Source organism: Trachemys scripta, chromosome 6, assembly GCF_013100865.1.
Source record: "Trachemys scripta elegans isolate TJP31775 chromosome 6, CAS_Tse_1.0, whole genome shotgun sequence".
Lineage (NCBI taxonomy): Eukaryota > Metazoa > Chordata > Testudines > Emydidae > Trachemys > Trachemys scripta.
Window position 1 is genome coordinate 104,136,396 of NC_048303.1, and position 25,226 is coordinate 104,161,621.

A 25,226-nucleotide genomic window follows, 5' to 3' on the forward strand; every position below is an offset into this window, starting at 1 on the left:
TTCATAGAGTGGCTATGTTCGAGTATGGTGTGTAATGAGTGGATATGATGAGATTTAATGTTCAGGGAGTTTATGGTTCCAGTTCATATGATCCAACGGAGAAGGTCACTTTGGCTTCCTAGACCACGGGATGCTATTCGAGGAAGGACTGCTAGGCAGAGATGGCGTTCACCTTTCGAGGAGAGGAAAGACCCTATTCGGACACAGACTGGCTAACCTAGTGAGGAGGGCTTTAAACTAGGTTCGACGGGGACAGGTGAGCAAAGCCCACAGGTAAGTGGGGAACATGGAGACCGGGGAGATGAGTCGGAAACAAGAGGGAGTGTGGGCTATATTGGCAGAGAGAAAGGAGAGTCAGGACAAAACTGGGAGGAAAGATCAAACCAGTATCTTAGATGCCTATATACAAATGCGAGAAGTATGGGGAATAAGCAGGAAGAACTGGAAGTGCTAATAAATAAATACAACTATGACATTGTTGGCATCACTGAAACTTGGTGGGATAATACACATGATTGGAATGTTGGTGTGGATGGGTACAGCTTGCTCAGGAAGGATAGACAGGGGAAAAAGGGAGGAGGTGTTCCCTTATATATTAAAAATGTACACACTTGGACTGAGGTAGAGATGGACATAGGAGACGGAAGTGTTGAGAGTCTCTGGGTTAGGCTTAAAGGGGCAAAAAACAAGGGAGATGTCATGCTAGGAGTATACTACAGGCCACCTAATCAGGTGGAAGAGGTGGATGAGGCTTTTTTCAAGCAACTAAAAAAATCATCCAAAGCCCAAGATTTGGTGGTGATGGGGGACTTCAACTATCCGGATATATGTTGGGAAAATAACACAGCGGGACACAGACTATCCAACAAATTCTTGGACTGCATTGGAGACAACTTTTTATTCCAGAAGGTTGAAAAAGCTACTAGGGGGGAAGCTGTTCTAGACTTGATTTTAACAAATAGGGAGGAACTCATTGAGAATGTGAAAGTAGAAGGCAGCCTGGGTGAAAGTGATCATGAAATCATAGAGTTTGCAATTCTAAGGAAGGGTAGAAGGGAGAACAGCAAAATAGAGACTGGATTTCAGGAAGGCAGATTTTGGGAAGCTCAGAGAGCTGATAGGTAAGGTCCCATGGGAATCAAGACTGAGGGGAAAAACAACTGAGGAGAGTTGGCAGTTTTTCAAAGGGACACTACTAAGGGCCCAAAAGCAAGCTATTCCGCTGGTTAGGAAAGATAGAAAATGTGGCAAAAGACCACCTTGGCTTAACCATGAGATCTTGCACGATCTAAAAAATAAAAAGGAGTCATATAAAAAATGGAAACTGGGACAGATTACAAAGGGTGAATATAGGCAAACAACACAGGAATGCAGGGGCAAGATTAGAAAGGCAAAGGCACAGAATGAGCTCAAACTAGCTACGGGAATAAAGGGAAACAAGAAGACTTTTTATCAATACATTAGAAGCAAGAGGAAGACCAAAGACAGGGTAGGCCCACTGCTTAGTGAAGAGGGAGATACAGTAACAGGAAACTTGGAAATGGCAGAGATGCTTAATGACTTCTTTGTTTCGGTCTTCACCGAGAAGTCTGAAGGAATGCCTAACATAGTGAATACTAATGGGAAGGGGGTAGGTTTAGTGGATAAAATAAAAAAAAACAAGTTAAAAATCACTTAGAAAAGTTAGATGCCTGCAAGTCACCCGGGCCTGATGAAATGCATCCTAGAATACTCAAGGAGCTAATAGAGGAGGTATCTGAGCCTCTAGCTATTATCTTTGGAAAGTCATGGGAGACGGGAGAGATTCCAGAAGACTGGAAAAGGGCAAATATAGTGCCCATCTATAAAAAGGGAAATAAAAACAACCCAGGTAACTACAGACCAGTTAGTTTAACTTCTGTGCCAGGGAAGATAATGGAGCAAGTAATTAAGGAAATCATCTGCAAACACTTGGAAGGTGGTAAGGTGATAGGGAACAGCCAGCATGGATTTGTGAAGAACAAATCATGTCAAACCAATCTGATAGCTTTCTTTGATAGGATAACGAGCCTTGTGGATAAGGGTGAAGCGGTGGATGTGGTATACCTAGACTTTAGTAAGGCATTTGATACGGTCTCGCATGATATTCTTATTGATAAACTAGGCAAATACAAATTAGATGGGTCTACTATAAGGTGGGTGCATAACTGGCTGGATAACCGTACTCAGAGAGTTGTTATTAATGGTTCCCAATCCTGCTGGAAAGGCGTAACGAGTGGGGTACCGCAGGGGTCTGTTTTGGGACCGGCTCTGTTCAATATCTTCATCAACGACTTAGATATTGGCATAGAAAGTACGCTTATTAAGTTTGCGGATGATACCAAACTGGGAGGGATTGCAACTACTTTGGAGGATAGGGTCATAATTCAAAATGATCTGGACAAATTGGAGAAATGGTCTGAGGTAAACAGGATGAAGTTTAACAAAGACAAATGCAAAGTGCTCCACTTAGGAAGGAAAAATCAATTTCACACATACAGAATGGGAAAAGACTGTCTAGGAAGGAGTACGGCAGAAAGGGATCTAGGGGTTATAGTGGACCACAAGCTAAATATGAGTCAACAGTGTGCTGCTGTTGCAAAAAAAGCAAACATGATTCTGGGATGCATTAACAGGTGTGTTGTGAGCAAGACACGAGAAGTCATTCTTCCGCTCTACTCTGCTCTGGTTAGGCCTCAGCTGGAGTATTGTGTCCAGTTCTGGGCGCCGCATTTTAAAAAAGATGTGGAGAAATTGGAAAGGGTCCAAAGAAGAGCAACAAGAATGATTAAAGGTCTTGAGAACATGACCTATGAAGGAAGGCTGAAAGAACTGGGTTTGTTTAGTTTGGAAAAGAGAAGACTGAGAGGGGACATGATAGCAGTTTTCAGGTATCTAAAAGGGTGTCATAAGGAGGAGGGAGAGAACTTGTTCACCTTAGCCTCTAAGGATAGAACCAGAAACAATGGGTTTAAACTGCAGCAAAGGAGGTCTAGGTTGGACATTAGGAAAAAGTTCCTAACTGTCAGGGTGGTTAAACACTGGAACAAATTGCCTAGGGAGGTTGTGGAATCTCCGTCTCTGGAGATATTTAAGAGTAGGTTAGATAAATGTCCATCAGGGATGGTCTAGACAGTATTTGGTCCTGCCATGCGGGCAGGGGACTGGACTCGATGACCTCTCGAGGTCCCTTCCAGTCCTATAATCTATGAATCTATGAATCCCTTTCTCGTAGTGGGAGAACGATGTCACTCTGGCTCACACCTCCTGGTACTGTTGGTGGCCGGTGATGTGCTTGATGTAGATGTCCCTGGACCATCAGATGGTGTCTGAGACCATGAGGCGCTGCATGAGCTGTGCATAGCGTCAACCAATCCTGCAGGTCCGCAGCACATGCTTGTTGCAGGGGTCCCAGGCGCCCAGGGCTCCGACAATCAGGGCATCCATCTGCACCCCATAGCCCTTCGCTCTCAGGGTGTCCTTTGGAGTCACTCAGCCCATCTCCCTGGCAATGCAGGGTAAGTCCCTACAGTACAATTCCAAGTACAGTATCACGGAGTGAATGGTTGCAGGATCTCACCAGCATTCTCCTCATTATTTAATTTCTATTGATTTCAAATAAAAAGCAACAACCAAAAAACTAATTTAATTTTTTTTTACTGACAACCCCCTTCTTTTTTTTTTTTTAAATAAACTTTTTTTGTGTGTGGAAAATTTTAATTTGGGATTTCCCATTTTTTAATCAAAGAAAAACTAATTATTTTGTTGAAAAATAAAGTTTTACCTAAAAGCATTCTGGCTTTTGGTTTTCAAAAAACAGGATATTTTTCAGGGCTTTCTTTTTTTGTTTTTTCTTTTTGTTTTGTTTTGTTTGGATTTTCAAAACTGATTTTTTTGGTCAAAACCATAATATCTGCAAAAAAATTGGAAACCATGAAAAGAAAACCTTGTTGGTTTCTTTTGAAATTTTTGATGGAAAAGGGGAGCAGCTGCAGTTAAATTAACAAAGGAAAAATTATTAGGGATATTACTCTTTGTGCTTCTCTTCTCTGTATGACACTGTATATTACATTCAAATTTCTATGAGTAATTCTTCTGAGACTGCTGGCTGCAAGTGTATATCATTAAGATAATTACAGAGGTCTCAGTAGGTATTTCTTTGGATGTGAAAACTTACACTGGTAGTTTTACATTTGAAATCACTTATATCATTTTGTTTTACTCTATTTGTATATTCAATACTGAAGCTGGGGCTGAGGGATTCTGGATAGATGAATCAGACCCTGATTACTCCTGGGTTTGGGATCCAAAACTGCAGAATGAAAAGCCCTTTAGCTTCAAGACTGGGAAGAATATACCCAAGAGCACTGTTCCTGTGTGTTTCCTTCCAGCAGGCCCCATCCCTGTCTTTTTCTTCCTCTCACTTCATCACTCCATACCCCACCCCAACTCTCTGTGAAAAATACTGAATATATGGTTGAAAATATGTCCAAAAGCAATGTAAAAGCATATGCATGGATCCACCACTCAATAGGACAAAGTGTATTTCATTTGCTCCTAGAGAAATTCTGCCTCTGATCCTCTATCTATTCCCTAGGCAGACAAAATTAAAGTCTTCCAGCTCCTGTAGTGTGGGCCCGTCCCTGCTATATTGCTACTGAGCTGCTTCCTTTCCCCCCAGATAGCTTCAGGAACATTTTATAACGTGCCAGAGTACTCTGGCAAAGAATGAGGCAGAAAGACAACACCACAATTCATTTCTGAACTATCAAAAATCTTTGCTGGCAGACTGACTTGGGTTGCTTCTGTCTTTTTTCTTTCTAAGCCATTTCATGAGTCCCATCATTAACTGCACAGTCCTTGGTTTCTATAGGACGGAGTTTCAAAGACTCTGCCCAATATTAGATAAATTAAAAAGAGAATATTTAAAAATTTGCTATTAGTCATTTTATAGTTCATAGACAGTAATTCTTTAATGTGGTTATTTTAAGTCTGCCTGACTGCAGACAATGGCCTTATGTAACCTGTATCTAATTATAATAGGGATGTGAAAAGTGATAAAAGATTGTTTTTTATTTGGCTTCTGATTTTTTCACTTTGAGGTTCCAGGTCAATCAGGACTAACCTGAACATACTATTTAAAGTTGGGTTTTTTTTACTTGTCTTTTTCTTTTTTAATTTCTTTTATCTTCAATACATTATCTCCTGGTGGCTCTAATGAGCTTCAATTATGATTGTCATCTTACACTTGTTTTTCCCTTCACAGAGAAGAGCATCACTATAGTTTTTTTTCTTAATATTCCTCATTTACTACTTAGAGCGAGAACAGTATGTTCCCTTTCACTGTGTATTTATTTTACAGAGATATGAATTAATCATATTCATATTAGGAATCATTACTTAGTTGGGTGGGTTTTTTTTAAACTGGTCAACAGATGTTTTTCAATGCGATCACCAAAATACGTGGATGAATATATAATATATCAAGGTCTAGATAAGGTCTTTATGATACAACCCCTGGGTAGAGAATTGCAGATGTGCAACATACCAGCATGAGGTTCCTTTTACAAGGAGCAACATGTATTTCTAAACAAACAATAATGGGCTAGGCCTGGATACTGACAATTTACATATGTGCTTAATTTTATTCATGGTGAGTACCCCAGTGAAGTCAATGAAAGTACTGACAGTGTGAGACTCTGCTGTGCTTCTAAAAACTTTGTAGCTCACCTGGAAGAGAGGCAAAGGTGACTGGGCAGTCTTTGCAACATCCTGATCTTGTCTGCTGCATATCTGTTGGCAAAACACAGAGATCCCCAGGGCCTACCTGAGGCCAGGTCTACACTCAAAAGTTAGGTTGACCCAGCTACGATGCTGAGGTCAATACCCCTAAGGGACGAAGTTAAGCCAACCTAACCTCTGGTGTAGACAGCACTAGGTAATTGCCATAATTCTGTCAATCTAGCTACTGCCTCTCAGGAAGATAGATTAATTATGCTGATAACATAACCCCTCCTATCACTGAGTGCATGTCTACAATGAAGTGATGCAGCTGTTGTATTTCAAGTGTAGACAAGCCTTAAGGTTCAGTAGCGTCTTTGGAGCAGCCCTATACGCCGAAGTGCTCCCAAAACTCTTCATAGCCTTATGTTCTGTGGATCCCATCCTTGTCCCTGATATGCCCATAATGCCATTGCTCCTGAGGGCAACCTCACTGGTTGCATTGAGAAAATCCTCCTCCTACCAGGCTTTTAGGGCCTATTTACATTACCCCAGCTCTCTTACCCGGTGTGAAGAGGCCAGAGCAGGGGTCAGGCTCTCACCCACAGACTGTGAAGTTAAGCACAAGCAAGTCTTTGTAGGATTGGGGTCCTAGTTTGTAATCTTAAAATCTACCCTGAGTAAGAGGCAGTTAATAAATGTACTGCCTCAGTCTTCCCTTTGTGCCAGCCCTTGGTCATAAGCAAATTACTTATCCCTCTATGCCAGTTCAGATCTCCTGACTGATGCTTTGGAGGGGATGTGGGGGGGATGGGGGGAAGCTGTGATTAATTCAAAGTGGTGGCTAATTCTCACTCCCTGTTCACCTACATATGGAGGAAGTAGCAGCTCCATAGTGCCTGATCTCCCATCTGTGCTGTGATCTGGATAGTTCTATCGGGAGGTTTGGGTCATCTGACACCTCCTTACAGCCCTGTGCAGGCACACTGAATAGGTAAAAGTCTTGCTCAACATTTGAATTTATATTCATTTCAGCTTGCACCTTCCTTTCATGTCATTTGCTGGAAATGATTTCAAGAATTAAGTAAAACACAATATAAAACACATTAATTTGACTGGCAGGATTTCTAGGGTCTAATCAGCTCCTCCATGTAATGGTATGTTGCTAAGATGCAGCATGTTTTCTAAAAAAAATATTTTTGCAGTTTACTTCCTCTTTACCTACTGAGTGTGAAAGACAAAGAGGAAAATGACACACTGGCCGTGGTAGTATGCAGCATGTAATTGCACGCAGTTTGTCAAAGTATTCATCAAAGATGATAATTGTTAGAGCTGGGTAGGAAATGGTTTTCTCAAACTGGGAAAATTTTCCACATTTTTAACAAATGTTTTGCATCCAAAATCAGGACAAAAAGTTGAAATCTCAAAAAAAATGCTGTGCACTGACAATCTGAAAAAAGGTGTATATGGGTCAATCCAAATGTTTTGTTTGGCATTTTTGTGATGATTTTGGAAATCTGTTTGTGCAACTTATGAATTCTGGTTGTTATGAAATTGCTGTATCATGGAAAGCCCACGTGTTGATGTTTATCCATTGTTGTTGGCAAGGCCTGCAACACATACATGCCAGACCGAGGACACTGGGGAGTATTTAATGACTGTGCTCTCCCTGGACAATAAATATGCTATGGGGGGATGCTCAAGCTGGGAGAAGGTACTTCCTCCTCTTCTCTGAAGTGGAAAGTTACTAAACACAGAACAAAGGAGCCAAATTGTTGGCAGTAGGGCATATAAACAAATTCACAGAGCCAGGGAGGGAGGCTAGGAGTGAGGAAGTTCAGGTGGAAAGAAGCGGGGAGGAGGCAGCCTGACCAAAAGCAGAAGAAGTGATCTGACTTAAAGAAAAAGCTCCATGTTTTGGAATACAAGTTGTGCACTGGAGCAGGAGGATTCTGGATGGGCCAAAAGGACTCTGACCATAGCCCAAAGAATGCCCTGGAGTGATGAGGAAACTAAGGCAGGGAAATGCAAGGAGGATTTATTTTTGTATCTATCTGGGTATTTCTCATGTGAGTAAGTAAAGAGCAATAATGTTGAGAATGCTGTGCAGTGTCTATTATACATTACACCGACCAGGTGGCCCTTGAAAAGGGAAAACAGAAGGTTTTGGATGGAGTTCTGGGAGAGAGTATGTGTGACGTACCACAGTACAATCCAGACTAATCACCCCTACCCTGCAACCTTGCATGCCTTAAAATGCCCTGCTGAAGTATTTCCCAGCTGAGCCACTCACAAACAGCCATCCAGCATGCAAGCCACACCTTGAGTTTCTCTGTGTACTACAGCCTGCTACCCACACTTGAGTTACACTCTGGCTCTCACCAGCCGTGGCTATACTTCAAGGCAACCCCAACAGACTCCCAATCTTAGATTTCCCCCCAGAAATACATGTCCTGTAATGCGCAGCCCTCGCCAGGATAGTACAAATTAGATTAAGTTAATTATTATTCTTTTAAGAGAATTTTTCATCCCAAATAGAGTTATCAAAATACTTCAGTTTAAACACACTGGATTAGAGAAAACAAACCAGCGTATTAACTACAAAGAGAGATTTTAAATGAGTACAAGTAATGAGGCATAAAAGTCAGAAATGGTTACAAAAAATAAAGATAAGATGTTTACTAATGCCTAACGTAACAAACTGAATCAGATTCAAGTGACATTTCTCACCACATGCTTTTAGCCATCTTACTAACAAAACCCTGTAGGTCAGAACCCCTCTCTGAGTCCCACAAATGCTTCCTTTGTTGCTTCAGGTGCAGTGAATATGATGGGCAGGCAGAGAGGGTTGTCTTGGGATGTTTGTCCCTCTTTTTTTATAGCTTCCTCCCTCTCTTGACAAACATTTTCAGCTGGGCACTATGAGACATTCTCCATGTGGAAGGATATTCCCTGCTGATTTTTTCATCTGTTTGAACATCTTTTATCTTTCCTTCTTGCTTGCAAATTAAGCAGAACATACATTCATTTGTTTAGTACAGACCTATTGTTTGGGCAGGGCTGTGGGATTTGGAGCATGTATTAGTAACGCCACATAGGGAAATCTTATAACTTTACATAGAGCGTTGCCACACACATTTTAACAGGACAATATTGACCAACAAATTGAGTTTTCAATTGATACTTTGCAAAAAGATTATTACAATAGTGTGTAGGGTATGAATATAGGGATACATTCTCTCACCGTGTGTTTAAGTTATGAATGAATCAGAGGGGTCAGCACTCGTTCAAGGGACTGGACAGAGAAACCATGTGGTCATGGCTCTCAGAATGTGGTGCTAGATGAAATATCTGCACCACAAGAGTGTGCCTAGAGATCCCAAGACCGGGGCAGTGTCTGGATTCTGTTCTGACTCTGAGGGGCTTAAAAACACCCTGGGATCTAGAGGTTGGGAGCCCGACCAGATCCGTGACAATTTCCAGAATGTTTCATTTTGATTTTAACCTTTTTAAGTTGTTTCTGCAATTAGCTTAAATTTTTAAACAAATCATTTCAAACCAATTTTATATAAAATTGGTTTGAAATGATACACACACACACACACACACACAGTGTCTCTCTCTCTCTCTCTCTTTTTGGGTTTGAAAATGTGAAAACAGGCTATTTTTGAAACTTATTTTTCCCAAAAAAACTTTTCAAACTGAGAAATTTGTCTAAAGCAATCCTTTCCTGTAAACTGTTTTGATTTTTATGAATTGGCATTTTCTGATTTAAAAAAAAAATCTTTTAATCAAAAATGTCCTGACCAACTCTCATACTAGTTCTATTAGCATTTGAGATTCCTTTACTTTGGTTCAAATTCACTCAGCATTGATAATAGTAAAAAGTTTCTGATCTAATTAGAACCATAGAATCATATTATATGCATCCGAAGAAGTGGGCTGTAGCCCACGAAAGCTTATGCTCTAATAAATTTGTTAGTCTCTAAGGTGCTACAAGTACTCTTGTTCTTTTTTCATAGAATCATGATCTACCATACAAAATAAGTAAGACAATGTACTCTGTTCTACTGTATGGATTCAAAACAATAAGAACACCTAACAGAATAATTACAGCACCACATATATTTTATCAACTGTGATGTTAACATATCCAGTGGGAGTGACTGATATCTCGTTTTTTATTATTTTTTTTTAAATCCCACTCATAAAACAGCCCTATAATTCACTGATGCCTGAACTGCTATATCTTATGAGTTATATGGCTTTCTTCCCTTCACTTTGATTGAAAAATCTATATTTGTAGCTTATCTAACTATATTTATAGCTTATCTAACCTCCTTAGTAAGCATCACATAATTACAAAGGGCTTAGAAACAAGCAGTAAGTCCTAAGTGCAGCAAATTGCTTGCAGTCATTATTCAGGAGGCTATATCATACAAAATGCTTCAGACCATTGGTGGTTAAAGGAACATAAGCACTCAGTAAGAGATTATGGAACCACTATTGATAGCTGCTAATTTTTCCTTATTTGCCATTGTTTTCCATTTGGCTATTTACTCAGGAATCTCAGGAGATGTTAGCAAATAGCCTGCCTCACTTTTTGAACTAAATTACAAAGCTTATCTAAAACTGTGAATAACTGTAGGATTTACTAGCTTATCCTAAGATCTGCCTCTATGATCAGTATCATCACCAAATGTGTCATGACTGGCATATGGCTCAAGATGGAGAGTTCACAAGGGAAGGTGGTGTTCACAATGGCATTGAAAATACAGCTGTAGTTCTCCATCCCATTGTCTTAATGAAAGACAACACGCTTATTGATTTCACCTGAATTTAAGGAAATTTTCCTACAAAAGGACTGAAAGATTCAGGTGTTAATGATTTTACCAAATTTTCATGGCCAAAATGCATGCCCTGGTTCTGTAAATAGTAGACGTTCCCTTCAGTTACAGGAGATGGCCACAGAGCTGTTCGCCAGTCTTCATGTAAACCTTTTGTTTGGTTTTGGCTCACATGGATATGCACACCCTGAAAGTTACTCCGCATTTTTGTGTTAGAACTGACACAAAAACTCAAAGTGAAACTCAGCTGATACTGCTAAATTTCATCTAGTTAAACATAGAATGAACCAGGTTCTCTCAAAGCTGTACCAAGGATTGTAAACTTACCAATCTGGGCTGACTCTTGCTTTTGTAAAAAAATATTTGAAACAAGGCAATGTCTCTGATTTGGAGTCTCATAATGATCATCTGAAAGCCTATCATGCTCAAGATGTTGAAAGTATCCTAACCTGTCTGAGTCGTCTGAATTTGTAGCTGGCAAAAATAAAGACCATTTATCAGACAAGTGAAAAGGACAATGGTACATTTGCAGGGGGAGGAGGCTGGCTGTAGTCAGGAGCTGAAGGATTTGTCTAAGGAAGAGGCATAGCAACTGTGGTCAGTCTCTCTCCATGGCATAGTATCGGGATATCTGTGACCTAGCCACTCAACTCCTGAAAATTTTGTGCATTTCTAAAAGACAGCTGAAAATGCACAATAGCTGAGTGGGACTAAGTCTTTCTATGCATTTGTACAGCACTATGTACAGTGGAACATTGCTATAATGCTATTTATAATCTACAAATTGCTCTCTGCATCCTCTACCTGTCCAGAATGAAGGTTTATTTATTTCCTTTGAAAATACACAAAGGTAAAGAGATTTTGAGTGATCTTCTCTATTCTTGTCTTCTTTTCTTTTTCTAAGGTTTAGAAAGTACCATTTTATATTGATCTATCCTGGAGAGTTAGTATATCTGAAAACAAAAACCCAATACTATTGCTTCTTTGTACAATGAGCTTCTACACTTACAACACCTTCCATATAGCTGGCCAAACAAAAGAAAAATACAGACTTTTTTTTTCTTTTCCCCTGTTCATAAATAAACAATTTATTTGGATGTTCTGATGTCAATCTGTTGAGGGAGACAGGGCACCTAGTGTAAGTAATCTGAACACTTCAGAAGCATACTAAAGTACCACACACTCAAGCATCAAGGCATATTAGTGATACCCAAATGCTTCTGTTGACTGTATAGTACATTGTTAGTATTCAGGGATGTTGCTTTGGGAGAACATGTACTCATAAACATGCAAGTTGAAATGTCAACATAGAACAGTGTAACAATTTTAGAGATGACTAGAGTTCCCCAGTGTCAAGAATGTATAACTGAAAATTATTCCTGCTAATTTGCCTGTTACCAATCAAACATCTGATAGAATAGAATAAAATAACCTTTTGTTTGTTCATTTATTTCAAGGTAAATGTTTGTAAAGATATGGCCCAGATTTTTAGCTCGTGTATCTTCATCAAAAGGAAAGGGGCTATACCGATTTTATGCTAGCTGAGAATCTCTCCCAATGTTTTATTTTTGAAATTTTCTGCTTACTTATTTTTTTTATTCTGAGTTTTTTATTTAGCACTTGCAGCTGTATGTGACATTTACAGACATATAAGAGGACAAGGTCCCAGTGCTGAGGCGTTCATAATTTACAGTCTGATCCAGTCCTCATTCAAATGGATAGTAAGACTTCATTGTGTGGGTTGGTTCAGGCCCTAAACAATGTCACGTTATGTCACATTTTGTTAGCTGCAAAGTATTGAACAAAGACAGGAATTTGCCTAACCCAGCAAACAGGGATTATGGTGCTACACCTAGCTATTTGAGACGGTTAGGAGTTGCACAAGAGAGTGATTTTATGAGGTGATTGTTTTCTCTCTCACACCAGGAGGATAACCATGTACAGTAACTCTGATTTACCCTGGTGTGAAGAGACTTTTTATTGTAGTAGACTTAACATTTTTGAGAGACATGAGGTAGACCTCAATATTGATGTGAAAATGATTAAAATAATACATTATAATAATTGTATTAATAAAGTAATGTAATTACAAATTTGCTTGCACCTTTTAATGAATTTTGAAATACAATTATTTTCATACTCTTGGTGTCTGGAGAATATTGTGGTTCGTGAGTGTGTTTTGGTTGCTTTTTCTATGAAATATTCAAGTTAATAGAAAATTTCATAAGTGGAGACTGTGGTGCTTCACAGGGAGATGTCGTCTGATCAGGGACCCTGACACATAGAGAAGAATGGGAGAAGATGCACCCAGACTGTGGCAGCATTCCTAATCAAAATATTTCACCTTTTGGTTGAAATATTTTTGGTTTTGTGCTTAAATATTTGATTCTTTTTTTTTTTTTTTTGCCAAAAATTCATCATTTTCCCTGAAAATTTTTGACCATCTGTACTAATAGATATCTTCTCTCCTTTAGTTTCATGATTCTATGGTTCTAATTAGTGCACATGATACTCCAGTGAAATGGAATGGAATTTTTTGGTCAGGGGACTAATCCATCCTTATAGAAAGTAATATAGGATCTTTAATGTCCACACAGAGTAGACAGGAACTCTTGTTCTATGGTATCATCTGAAAGATCTGCACAAAGTAAACTGCAGAGAACTCAGCATATCTATCTCAAGAAGAAGGACTGAAGCAACCCTGCTGCAATTCAAATACTGGTTCCAGGGTGTAAGTGTTCCAAATCTGTCCTCATCCCATTGAGACTTTCCCCCTACAAATAAGATTTCTGGAAATGTGAGCATTGTAATATTACTCCCAGAAATACCACCTTGCTATGCAATCATTCTCATGAGTGATTGCATAGCAATTGCTGCTAATCATAGCCATATGTATGTAGGTAACATTCTGCGGATATAACTTAATCAGAAGCCCACTTTCCCTCTTGGTAACCTTGAAAAACAGTGTTTTACATTATCAAATATAAATGTGCGTCAAGGAAGACGCAAAGGATGATGGTGTTTCATACAGTCTTTCAGCATTTACAATTTCATCTCTTCCCTTAGGAGATTTCCTGCCCTGCAGTGTGAACATCAAGTTTTCTAAAAAGAAAGAGAATTTCCTTCCTATGGGACAAGTGAGACTTTTAAGCGCCCAGACTATACACGAATGCCTTTTCTAGAAGTAAGTTTTAGGGAGAGACTTGCTTTTCACTGAGCAATTGTGGATCACAGAATGTTGTACCCTGTTTAACTGATTTTATTCTAGCTCCTTTTTTTCAGATGTGATTGCCTCATGTGATCTATCTTACTTGACACAAAGTGCTCCAATTTTGCACACCATGCTAACATTTGCTATTTTTCACTTTCTTCATTATTAATTGTCTTTATTTAAGCCAGTTTTATAGCTTCAAAGATTGTTTTAGCATATATCAGCCAGGGCTTTTTCCTGGGACTAATGATTTTTCTGCTACCATACTGTTTTTTTCTCGTTTGATTTTTGTAGATTTCTTTTTCCATCTGGAACCATGTATCCATTGAGGCCATGCCCAAGTCACACAGGGAAAGTCTGGTCCTTCCAGGAGACTGACCATAAAACTGAAGTTTATTTTGGTCAGTAACACTATTATGAGTAATAATAATAAGTAGTAGTAGTAGTAGTAATCCAGTAGTGCTTAGAGGCCCCAACAAACAGTACAGCACATTGTTCTAGGTGCTGCACAAACACATAGTAAAACACAACCCTTGCCCAAAGAGCTTATAAACTAGACAAGATAGACAAATGGTGGAAGAAAGGAAGGTTTATTATACCTGTGTGTGCAAATTTATAATTCACTACGTGGGCTTTTGGACGATTTAAGCTTCAAGTTTTTTGTGCAAATGTTTATGCCAATAAAACTCACTTGACAGTTTGTGAAAAGCAAACAAAAAAAGACACGAGCTTAAACATTTTTTTTTTTTTTTAGATTTGAGTGAATATTCATGGAATTATTTTTTTATGCTGTATCCTCCCAACTTCATGTATTTGTTAGTGCAAATTATTCACTGTGGGGCCACCTAGTTAGCCCCAAAATACTAATGAAAAAACTAGAGGTGCTGAGTTTTTACAGCTCCCATTCATTGAACTCTGAAAACCAGGTCAAAGGCTCTGTGGGCTAGATCATGTCTATAGACACCACTCAAAGCAATGGGTTGAATGAAAACTGTATCAACCCTAGAGTGACCTTGGGAGACATTGTGGCTAAGCAACACACCCCAGGTCAATTCCTTGCCTGAGACTCCTTTGCTCCATAGAGGTAATAATTTCCTGCTGGCCTACACTAGCAGTAAGTTACAACACTTCCACACTGGCTCAGTTGTACTGGCCAGCACATATGACAATGAAATGAAACCAAGGATCCACCAATTCCTGGCCCTTCTCTGCCTACCTGCTCCCAAGGTTTCGTTTTGTCCATGCAAGAGTAGTAAGGGAGGTTTCAGACCCAGGCAGAATTCATCCTTCAGTTTTAAAAAGAGTGCATTCAAACTTTCATGCATGCTACTTAATTAGTCATGGCACCACTGAGGTACATAAATGAAAAACTGTGGCTTTCTTAATTATGCAAGTTCCCTGTTTTAAATTATAATTAGAATGTAATTTCATGATGTAGGCCCTCCTTGTTTAATTTTCATTAGAATATAATTTAACACAACGATGCTTTTGCCCTGTATTGGCTTGCGAATAATGACAAAGGCAATTTGAATAATTTTCTTCCTGAAGTCGGTAGGATTCTACACATTTTTTAATAAGAAGAACAATTAAATGTGAAAGCTTTATAATAACTATTTGTGAGGGGCTCTTAGGCAGTGATTATGGAATGTATAGCATTCATGGCAGACATTTCTGCTCTAGTTTCTGTGAGAAGGTCGCCTTAGTTGAATCCTGCAGAAAATGACATTCTTAGTTAATGAGCATCCAAAAGCATGTCCTTGTTTTTCTCAATTAGTAGTTTTTATTCAGTGGTCAGCACCTATGTAGTGAATCCCTACGGGTTTCTTACAAATCCTTTTGGCAAAAATAAATGACCCACGTGATTTAACATGAACAAGCAGTTCCCCAGAACTGTTTATATATATCAAGCAGCTTTAATAATCTGTCTTGGGAAAACTGTAATTGGTTTTGAATACATTAGAATGAAGTTAACATTTATACTTCAATCTAATGTGCTGCATTTAATTTCACTACCTTTTATTGTAATATTACAGTCAGGACAAAATAGATACTCCTGCTTTTGTTTTCACACTTGCTGAGAAATCACTGGAGTGCAATGAGTTTAGGGTTGTGAACCTATGTATAGTCTTTATCACCTTCCTCCTCTTTTCATTTTTTATTACTATTTATTATTATGTAACAGTCACTTTTGTTGATGGATATATTTTAACGTTTTAGAACTTGCAAGAAAATATACAACTGTGAATGCAAAGCACACATTTTTTCACTCACTGCCCAAGGATCTATTCTCCAATGAGCACACACACAGTTTATTGGTACAACCTAGGCACTGAATTTTGAAAACCCATTCCTGAAAATCTATGGGATAATAGTAAAAAAAAAAAAAAAAAAAAAAAAAAGGCATTTTCTAGTATTTATCAAGGAATGCAATAAATATATATTTTTTCTGTCCTCCGTTAGGTGGCACATAGGTGCTGCACTCTCAACCAAATAGTTAATGCAAAGGAAACAGTAGTAAAGTATTAATTACCTGGAGTAAAATTTGCTATACAGGAATAGTCTACAAAAGATTTCTTCATGTGCATTATTGTTATTGTCATTTATTATTCATAGGCCTTTCTCTCTGATATCTCCTTCTGGATATTCTGTCACTACTGCATGTGAAACATCAAAAAATGAGCTGCTCATCTTTTCCCCCTAAATCATCTCACTACTTCAGATACTCACGCTATGGTGAGCTATCCTACCAGTCATGCAAACCTGCAATCTTGGGGTCATCTTTGATCCATCCTTTGTCTTAACCATTTTTGTTTTTGACAAATCCTGTTGCTTCCACCATTATAACAGGGAAAGTAAATGGGAGACTCAAGGCGAAAGACGTGGATAGACTACACAGCCAGAAAGGAGAGTTGGAGCAGCCTAAAGCCTTGAATACTAGGACAAGGAGCTTGAATTTGATGGAGAAAGTGACAGAAGCAATGAAGGGATGTGACATGGTCAGAGGAGCAACAGGAATAGGAGATTATTTTAAGTGTCATGTTCTAGATGGATATGAGAGGGAAGGGGAGAAGGATTGGGGATAGAGAGGAGGAGGTTTCAGACATCAAGATACTAGCAGAGAGGACAGAAAAGAAAGGTAACTTTAGGAATGGTATAGATGGATAAGCAGCATGATTTGGTAAAGGCCTGGAGGGGAGGAGAGAAGGATAGGGAGAAGCTGAATATCACATGGTAGAAAGGATAGTGGAGTTGCTCTAGAGCATTATAAAGAACTTTAGTGTAAATGAGAATTAGGTCCAAGCAATTCAATTTTTGACCTATTTAGTTAAAGTGACAGGGCATACAAGAGGACTGCTCAACCATGAGATTCAACACCATGGACAAACTAATACATGTTAACAAATAACAGAAGAAATCACTTTCATACCCACAACCATAGGGGTAGATGAGAATGACATGTCATCATGTGCTCCCTAGCTTTTTCTCTTTTGTTGATGTCCCCATCAGTGCACCTATAGAGCTAATGCCTTCTCACAACTCTTTCCACCCAGCTTTTCATGTGGTTGTACCTATTTTCACAGAGGATCTGTCAGTAACTCAGCTGGCTCGAGGCATGGTCGGCTGGCAACCCAATGAGGCTGAACCCTATAAGCTCTCACTAACTGACTGTGCTCCCTGATTGGATGGATGAGCCAATGAGTCTTCATTTAAGAGCGACAGCAGGACAGTGGCTGCTCAATGCATTCTGTGCCTGCAGCTGTTCCAGACCTGCTGCTTGTACGGTCCTTGCTCTAAGCTGCACCTGTTCCCACTGCACCCCCAGTCTCTACCGTTCACTGAACCTCCTGGTCCTGATCATGGCTAGGCTCCTGACCACAAATCCAGTTCTGCTCTGGCTTCAAGCACAACTCCACTTCCACTGTCTGGTTCTGCTCTGAGCACTAGGCATGATTCCTATTCTGACCAATAGGTCACACTGTCTGCACCCAGTGTGAGACAGGATTGCTGGAAGGGAGCGGTGCAGTTTGTATTCCCTATACATAAAGGGAATCCCTTCCAAGTTTCACAGAGTGTTTAGAAGCACTATTAATGTCTGGAGCGGAAAAGCCACAACTACAGGAAACTGACAAGAGAAGAGGGCATTCCCATTAGACTAGTGTCACATGTTTTAAAAGGGAGGCACAAAAGTCTCATCCCCCAAAAAACATCTATGTGCATCTGCAACTGCCCATGCAAGTCAGGTAATTGCACGCATATCCTGAGAAGTTAGACTCCGAGCTACCCATTTGAGGATTCAGTTATCCAAATTCCAAGTTTCCAGTTGGAGTAATTACAGAGTGCATGCATTTTTAAGAATGTATTAGTGGACTCTTAGCTTTTAGAAATATGACCTTTGGTGTCTTGTGGAGTCAGTCTTAAAACATAATACTAGCACGGAAGCCATAAGTGTTTCCAGTCTTCTTACCCAACCAATTAGACAAATATTGACAGATAACTAGACTTTTCCCTCTCTTTCTCTTTATTATTGAAGCTTTTCATCCTCCCTGGAAACTTTTGGTATACCTTCTGTATCTCTGGAAATGATCTCACTCTTAACATGTGAATTACCATTTGAAATATTTTCATCTTCTATTGCAGATATGTTTTGTAAGGCAATATACACAGTAATAAAACATTCTTATTTCTTTTGTCACAAAGTCCCAATAAAAGGAAGTTGATGGTGATTTTCATTTTAATTGAAAATATGAGAGTTCTGGATCCACTTTCATGTCCTCTTGTTTTATTATGTTTTGCCCAATGGTAAACATAACAGTTGTAGGAGACAGGACTATTAGCATCCTTATTTTTACTGAGAATATCTTTATAGTATAAGATGCATTCATCTGTATTACTGATCAGTTCTGTTAGAAGCGTGACAGGATAAAAATGTCTCTTCCCCAACATTATCAATTTCATGGTTTCTACTTCCCATGGGTTGTTTTTTTTCAACCTTGCCGCCTCCTGATTTTTTTCAAACAAAAAAAGAAAATGTTTGCTTTCAAGAAGCTTTTGAATCCCACATCTACTGATTTTTGACACTGAACGGGGAGAGCAGCAATCTCCACTGATAACTAGATTCTGTGTTCCATTGTGAGCAGAAGTAGAAAAGTACACCAGATAAACCAAAAGAGCTTCCTGAAGTGTATTAGGTGATTTGCATACTTGAGTCCTAAGCTTGGAATCATCCTAACTATATAGTGATACAACAGATCAAAATGGACCCCCTTCAAACTGCCTGCTGATAACTCTTCCAATTACCAATAGAGAGGAATTGCAAGTTAATTGTAATGCCACTCATATAGTACAAGCTAATATCATGTGATAATAAATATGATAGTTTACCCTCATAATACAGTTATACTGACTGTGCCAGATGATTAGCTGATGTAGATCAGTGTAATTCCTTTGAGGTCAATGGAGCTGCACATTTTTGACAAAATTTGAGAGAGCTTTTGAGTCTTCACTCCCAAGATTGTGGTTAGAACAAGGGCTGTTCAAAATATTTCTGTAAAAACAATTTTTGGGTTTTCAGCCAAATAAATTATTGTGCAAAAAGTCTATACTCCACAGAGAAATTTGGATTTTTTTCTCAAAAAGCAGAAAATTAAAGCAGTTTTGGGAGATGTAGTGCAGCCAGGGACACTGTCCCAGAAAGGAGAATAAGGACATGAAGCTCTCGAATGACCACTCTTATCAAGCACTGCTGCAACATTTCTGCATAACGGTTTTTGGTTTTCAGCAAAAGTTTTTCAATTTTCAATGTTTCAGCAAAAAATCAAAATTTTCTGTATGAAAAATTACCATTTTCTGACTCGTTCTATATAGAACTGCTCTTGAGGGTAGAGAAACAGAAACAGTTGAAAAAGCCTTGTGGATGGGGGGAAGCAGTAGATGGGATATCTCAACTTTAGTAAGGCTTTTGATTGCATCTCACATGACTGGCTCATAAGCAAGGTAGGAAAATATAGCCTAGACAAACCTACTATAAAGTGGGTGCACAATTGGTTGGAAAAACATACTCAGAGAATAGTTATCAATGGTTCACAGTCAGTCTGGAAGGGCATATCAAATGGGGTCCTGCAGGGTTCTCTCCGGTCTGGGTCTATTCAATATCTTCATAAATGACTTAGATAGTGGCATAGAGAGTACACTTACAAAGCTTGTGGATGATACTGAAGGACATAAATCCACAGCGTGTAGAGGTCAAAGCATAGGGGTTTATTACACACAGTGCTGGCGGAGTGTCACCTGGCTTATTAAGCTCAGAGACACTGTCAATCAATTGATTACAATGAAATATATAGATTTTCCATGGGCGGAGAAAGGTGACGGGGTAGGCAGTTCCACACCCCGGGATAGGTTTTGCAGCAAGACAAGATAGCACAATAGCCAATGGTTAAAAGGTTACACAATGTCTCCGCCCATGGTCTCAAGTTAGCAAGTTAACATTTTATTAATACTTTGATAAAATGTTATTAGTATAAAATATATATGTTGAATTCTGATTTGGGGTTTATAGGAACGGAGCAACTCCTTTGATTGTCCACCAGATACATTCCTAGGGGTTAAAGCAAAGAAACAGTGAAAGCATATGGAAATAGAGATTGTCTCCTTTATGTCTTAAGGCAGGGCATTGGTCCCTTGGAAGGGAGGTGGAAGGATGCCATATCATTATAGTGACATGTGCCAATTTTTCATAAACTCAAGGTTGGATCTGTGGGAAGACTGTTTTCCCTTCAGGAGAAACACAATAGGAACAGGGATTCTTTGTTCAATTTGAAACATTGGATGAAACATAATTATTCAGTTATTGCTTCAACATCTGGCATTTCTACTGACCAAGCAGATCTTAGCAAAGGCAATGTTATTTTGTTTACCTCAGCTTTCTCTTAGCTGATCACTATTTAGCTAGGCCTCTGGTCTCCAGGAACCAAACTCTGGACTTTGGGTCTGGAAAAGAGCTGGCATAATTCATATACCAGGTTGTTTATATAACATGCACATGGATTTTAACCCTTCAGATACCAACTTGGGAGGGGGTGCAAGCACTTTGGAAGACAGAATTATAATTCAAAATGATCTTGACAATCTGGAGAAATGGTCTGAAATAAATAGGATGAAATTCTGTAAGGACAAATTCAAAGTACTACATTTAGGAAGGAATAATCACTCGCACGAATACAAAATCGGCAATGATTGCCTAGGAAGGAGTACTGTGGAAAAGGACTTGGGGGTTAAAGTGGATCACAAATAAATAGGAGTCAACAATGTAAGATTGGTGGGGGAAAAGGAAATGTCATTCTTGGATCTATTAGCAGAAATGTTGTAAGCAAGACACAATAACTAATTCTTCCACTCTACTCATGACTGATAAGGCCTCAACTGGAGTTCTGTGTCCAGTTTTAGGCACCTCACTTTGGGAAAGATGTGGACAAATTGGAAAAAGTCCAGAGGATAATGCCAAAAATGATTAAAGGTCTAGAAAATATGATCTACGAGGAAAGATTGAAAAACATATGTTTGTTTTGTCTGAAGAAGAAAAGACTGAGGGGGGACATGATAAAAGTCTTCAAGTACATAAAAAGTACATACAGAGGAGGGTAATAAATTGTTCTCCTTAACCACTGAATACAAGACAAGAAGTAATGGGTTTGCAGCAAAGGAAATAATTTAGGTTAGACATTAGGAAAACTTCTTAACTGTAAGGTTGGTTAAGCACTGGAACAAATTAGCTAGGGCAGATGTGGAATTTCCATCATTGTAAGTTTTTAAGAACAGATTAGACAAACACCTGTCAAGGATGATCTAGATAATACTTAGTCCTGTCTGAGTACAAGGGACTGGACTAGATGACCTAATGAGGTCCCTTCCAGTCCCATATTTCTATGATTCTGCGAGCTGCTATCATGAGAGTATCTGCTGGGTGTGCTGCAAGAAAAAATAGCTGATCACAAAACAGGTCAACTCATCTGGTGACAGGAGTTATTGACATAGTAACACGGAAGGCATGGTAACCACCCTCAATAAAACTTGCCACATGCCTTCAGTAACTAAATAGCATTACCTAATATCTGCAGTCTTCAGGTATTTACTTTAGTACGTAGAGTGAAGTATATGGAATGCTGCCCATTGGGATATAATATTATCTATTTAACTAAGGCAGTATTCTATATGATTTATGGGGTAACCATAGTATAGAGTTCATCTATTGTCTCCAATTCCTGAGATGCTATCAGTGTGTACACCAGAAAATTGATATCTCTTCAGTCCTTTTTCAGTTTCCAGTGGCTTTGGTGACCATCAAACTTTTAAGGAAATGATGGAGAACTGTTTGAAAATGACAGGGCAAAGATGATTTTACATGGGATAGCACTCCACAATGGTTATTCATTGTCCAAAACCCACACAAGCATGTCATCATATATTGTGTCTCACTGTACATTCTTTACAGGATCATTGCCGAAATATGGGACAGCCTATATGTATTGACTTGATATGGGCACAGGACAATAAGCACCAAGTCTAACTGGGGGATGAAGGGAAAACCATAGCACCTATGTGACAGAATTTTTTCAAAGGGGGGCATTTTCTTGTTTTACTGTTCTAGGTCTCTAAAAGCTGGGTTTGTTGGCACGTGACACAAAGAACAGGCATGCTGGAATCCAGAAGAAATCTCTTCAGTTTATTTATCTGTTGTATTTCTAATGTGCCCATCTCTGTTGTGTTAAGGCACCCATAATAACTCTTTCCAGTTGTATAGTGCCACCCAACTGAGAATCTCAAGTACTTTACAAACATTCATAAAGTAACCCTCACAAGACCACGGTATGTTAGGGAAGTATTTTGATTCCAGGTTTACAGATGAGGTGATTGAGGTGCAGAAAAATTAAAAATTACCCCGGAAGTCTCAGAGCTTGATGTAGAATTCAGATGCAATTGTGACTGAACCACAAGATCATCCTTCCAACCCACCCTTCTGTATACAAAAACCTCAGATGTGCTCCCTTATGTAACATTTATGGCACAATAATAACACTTAAAACATTTATTCAATTTTGAATGATTCTGTGGCTTTTGAGAGATCCCCTACACTTAAAATGGAAAATGCAAGTAGTATCTCTCAAAATGAAAGACGTTTCTTATGTGCAAACATTGTAAAAAGCGAAAATGGCCCAGATTCAGCATAAAATGCAGCATTGAGTAAGTTATGGTGCTCCAAGACTCTGGTAATTCCATAGCAATAATTATGCAAATTTGTAGTCCGTGGCTAAGCATTACACCATTGTATCATGAATAGACATTTCCCAAGCCAGAGCCAGAAAGAAAGAAGTCTTTAGCAATAGCATGGAGCTGAAGTCATGTTGTGTGAATATACTGGAAAAGTTCATTTCTGCTTTTGGAGGAAGTCAGTTTCACTTTTATTTGACAATATAAATACTTCCATAACATCGAGATATCATTCAGTAAAGACAATCTTTGTGCATACTCTTTAATAGGAAACTCTAGCAATTTTTTTTCATTAAGGTTAGTCTAATTAGGTCAAGTCTTTCATCTGTATTTTGCTTCCCAGAGTCCAGAGGTTCCCATAACTTTAATTAGCCTATGCACACTGTCAAAGGCCACAGAACTGAGGAGGCAAAGGTGATGAATAGCTGCAATCCATGGAATAAAACAGAGAACGTTGAAGCCTCTTGGCCAGTTTTCATAAGGTGGGCACAAAAATGTTCACTGGATGTCTTTTTTGGAAGTGAAGCCAGATTGTCCCCATCTTCTCACTTTCTTCTAGACTGCTGTAAATCTTGGGGGGGGGGGGGCCGTTGTCCAGTCACTTTGCCCTGCATGTTTTTTTCCAAAGTATCATAATAATAATAAAATAAATAATTCAATGAATGTAAAATCTAATAAATAGCCTTGTTTTCATCGAGTCTTACTAGTTTATTCCATTCTGGTATTTAGGGCCTGATGGGAAGAAAAAAGAGGGAGATGCGTACCTTGGCTCAGAGCATCTCTCCCCTGTGGAAAAATCCATGAATGGGGGGCCTCTAAGGAAGGAAATGGAAATGTCTGTAAGTATTCCCTCAGGGAGTTTCTCCTTCTCACTCGGTTGGTTGATGAGGTATTGGACATCTATGGAATAGGTTGTGTACGCCCACTTCTAAACTTGGCTGAATCTTAGGAATCCATAGGAGTGTGAGGCTATCTGCTCAGAGTTCTTGTGCCTCCACATAGGCTTGGGCCACTTGCACACCCAGTTTCTTGGTATCATGGCTCTAATGAAACTGTTTGCCTTTGCTCACATCAAAGAGGTTGTTATCTAAGAGCTTGGGCTAGCTGAGGACCAGCAATGATTATTTTTTGTGTTACATTATCTTAGTTTTGTGTTGGTGTTTCTAACTGGTAGTGACATCTCTTTCTTCAAATTAACCCTTTCAAAGAGAAGCTTTGTCCCTAACTCCCATCCCCCAATCAAGTTTTTTGGAGTTAACTTTTTTTTTTCTAGCTTTGTGTATATGCTTTGCTTAGCCATCATTGTTTGAGCTACAACTCAGTTGTTACTTTCTGGCCTTCTGTTTTAAAGATGGAACACTGAGCTCTCAATTTGATGGTTGTTTGTTTGCATCACCTCTTCCTGACATCAATAGATAGCACATTTGCAAAGATGACGCTCAGTTTCCCCACTTCTCATTGTGATATTGGAGGCCTGGGTTGTAAGAATAGAGTTAAAAGGAGATGTGTGGGAGGCTGAGGGGTGATTGTTTCATTCTAGGTAGACTGGTGCTATGGGCAACAGGAAAAAAAAGAAAGGCAGGACAGCACAAAAAATCACTTCTGCTCAACCAAGCAAGCCATAGTTAAGCAGTGGCCATGTAAGCAGCCTTCATCCACCTCACATGGACATTCCCCATCGTGGGTTTTCTTGAAGAAAATGAAGATTGCTTGGAGGGACTAGGTAGATGAAACAGAAGAGGTATAAGTGACAAAGGAAAAGGGTCACACAAGCAAAGGTTACATTTTAAAGCTATTGTATTGTCAGTGTGGGGTTATTTCTCTCAATCTGACTGCATGTCTGTGAAACGGAAAAGGCAACTTTACATTTTAGTTTTAAAAGCCCAACAGTAACTGCTGATCTCTCTACATCATTATTTTACAGGGCCTAAGCCAGGCACAGAATAGAAAAAGGACAAGGTAAATAGTGCTGAACCTCAAACTAGGCCTTTGTCTTAATTTTTTGTCTGCTTAGTTACTAGTAAATCCTTTTCTATCTCCTTCTCATTTCTAATGTAATTCATTATCTCATCTGTTTTGGTTCCTGTAACCCTGACGGGCTAGTTTCCAATAGTCTCTGACACATTTCCACTTTCATTTATTGGGGATAAATGCTCCAGCAT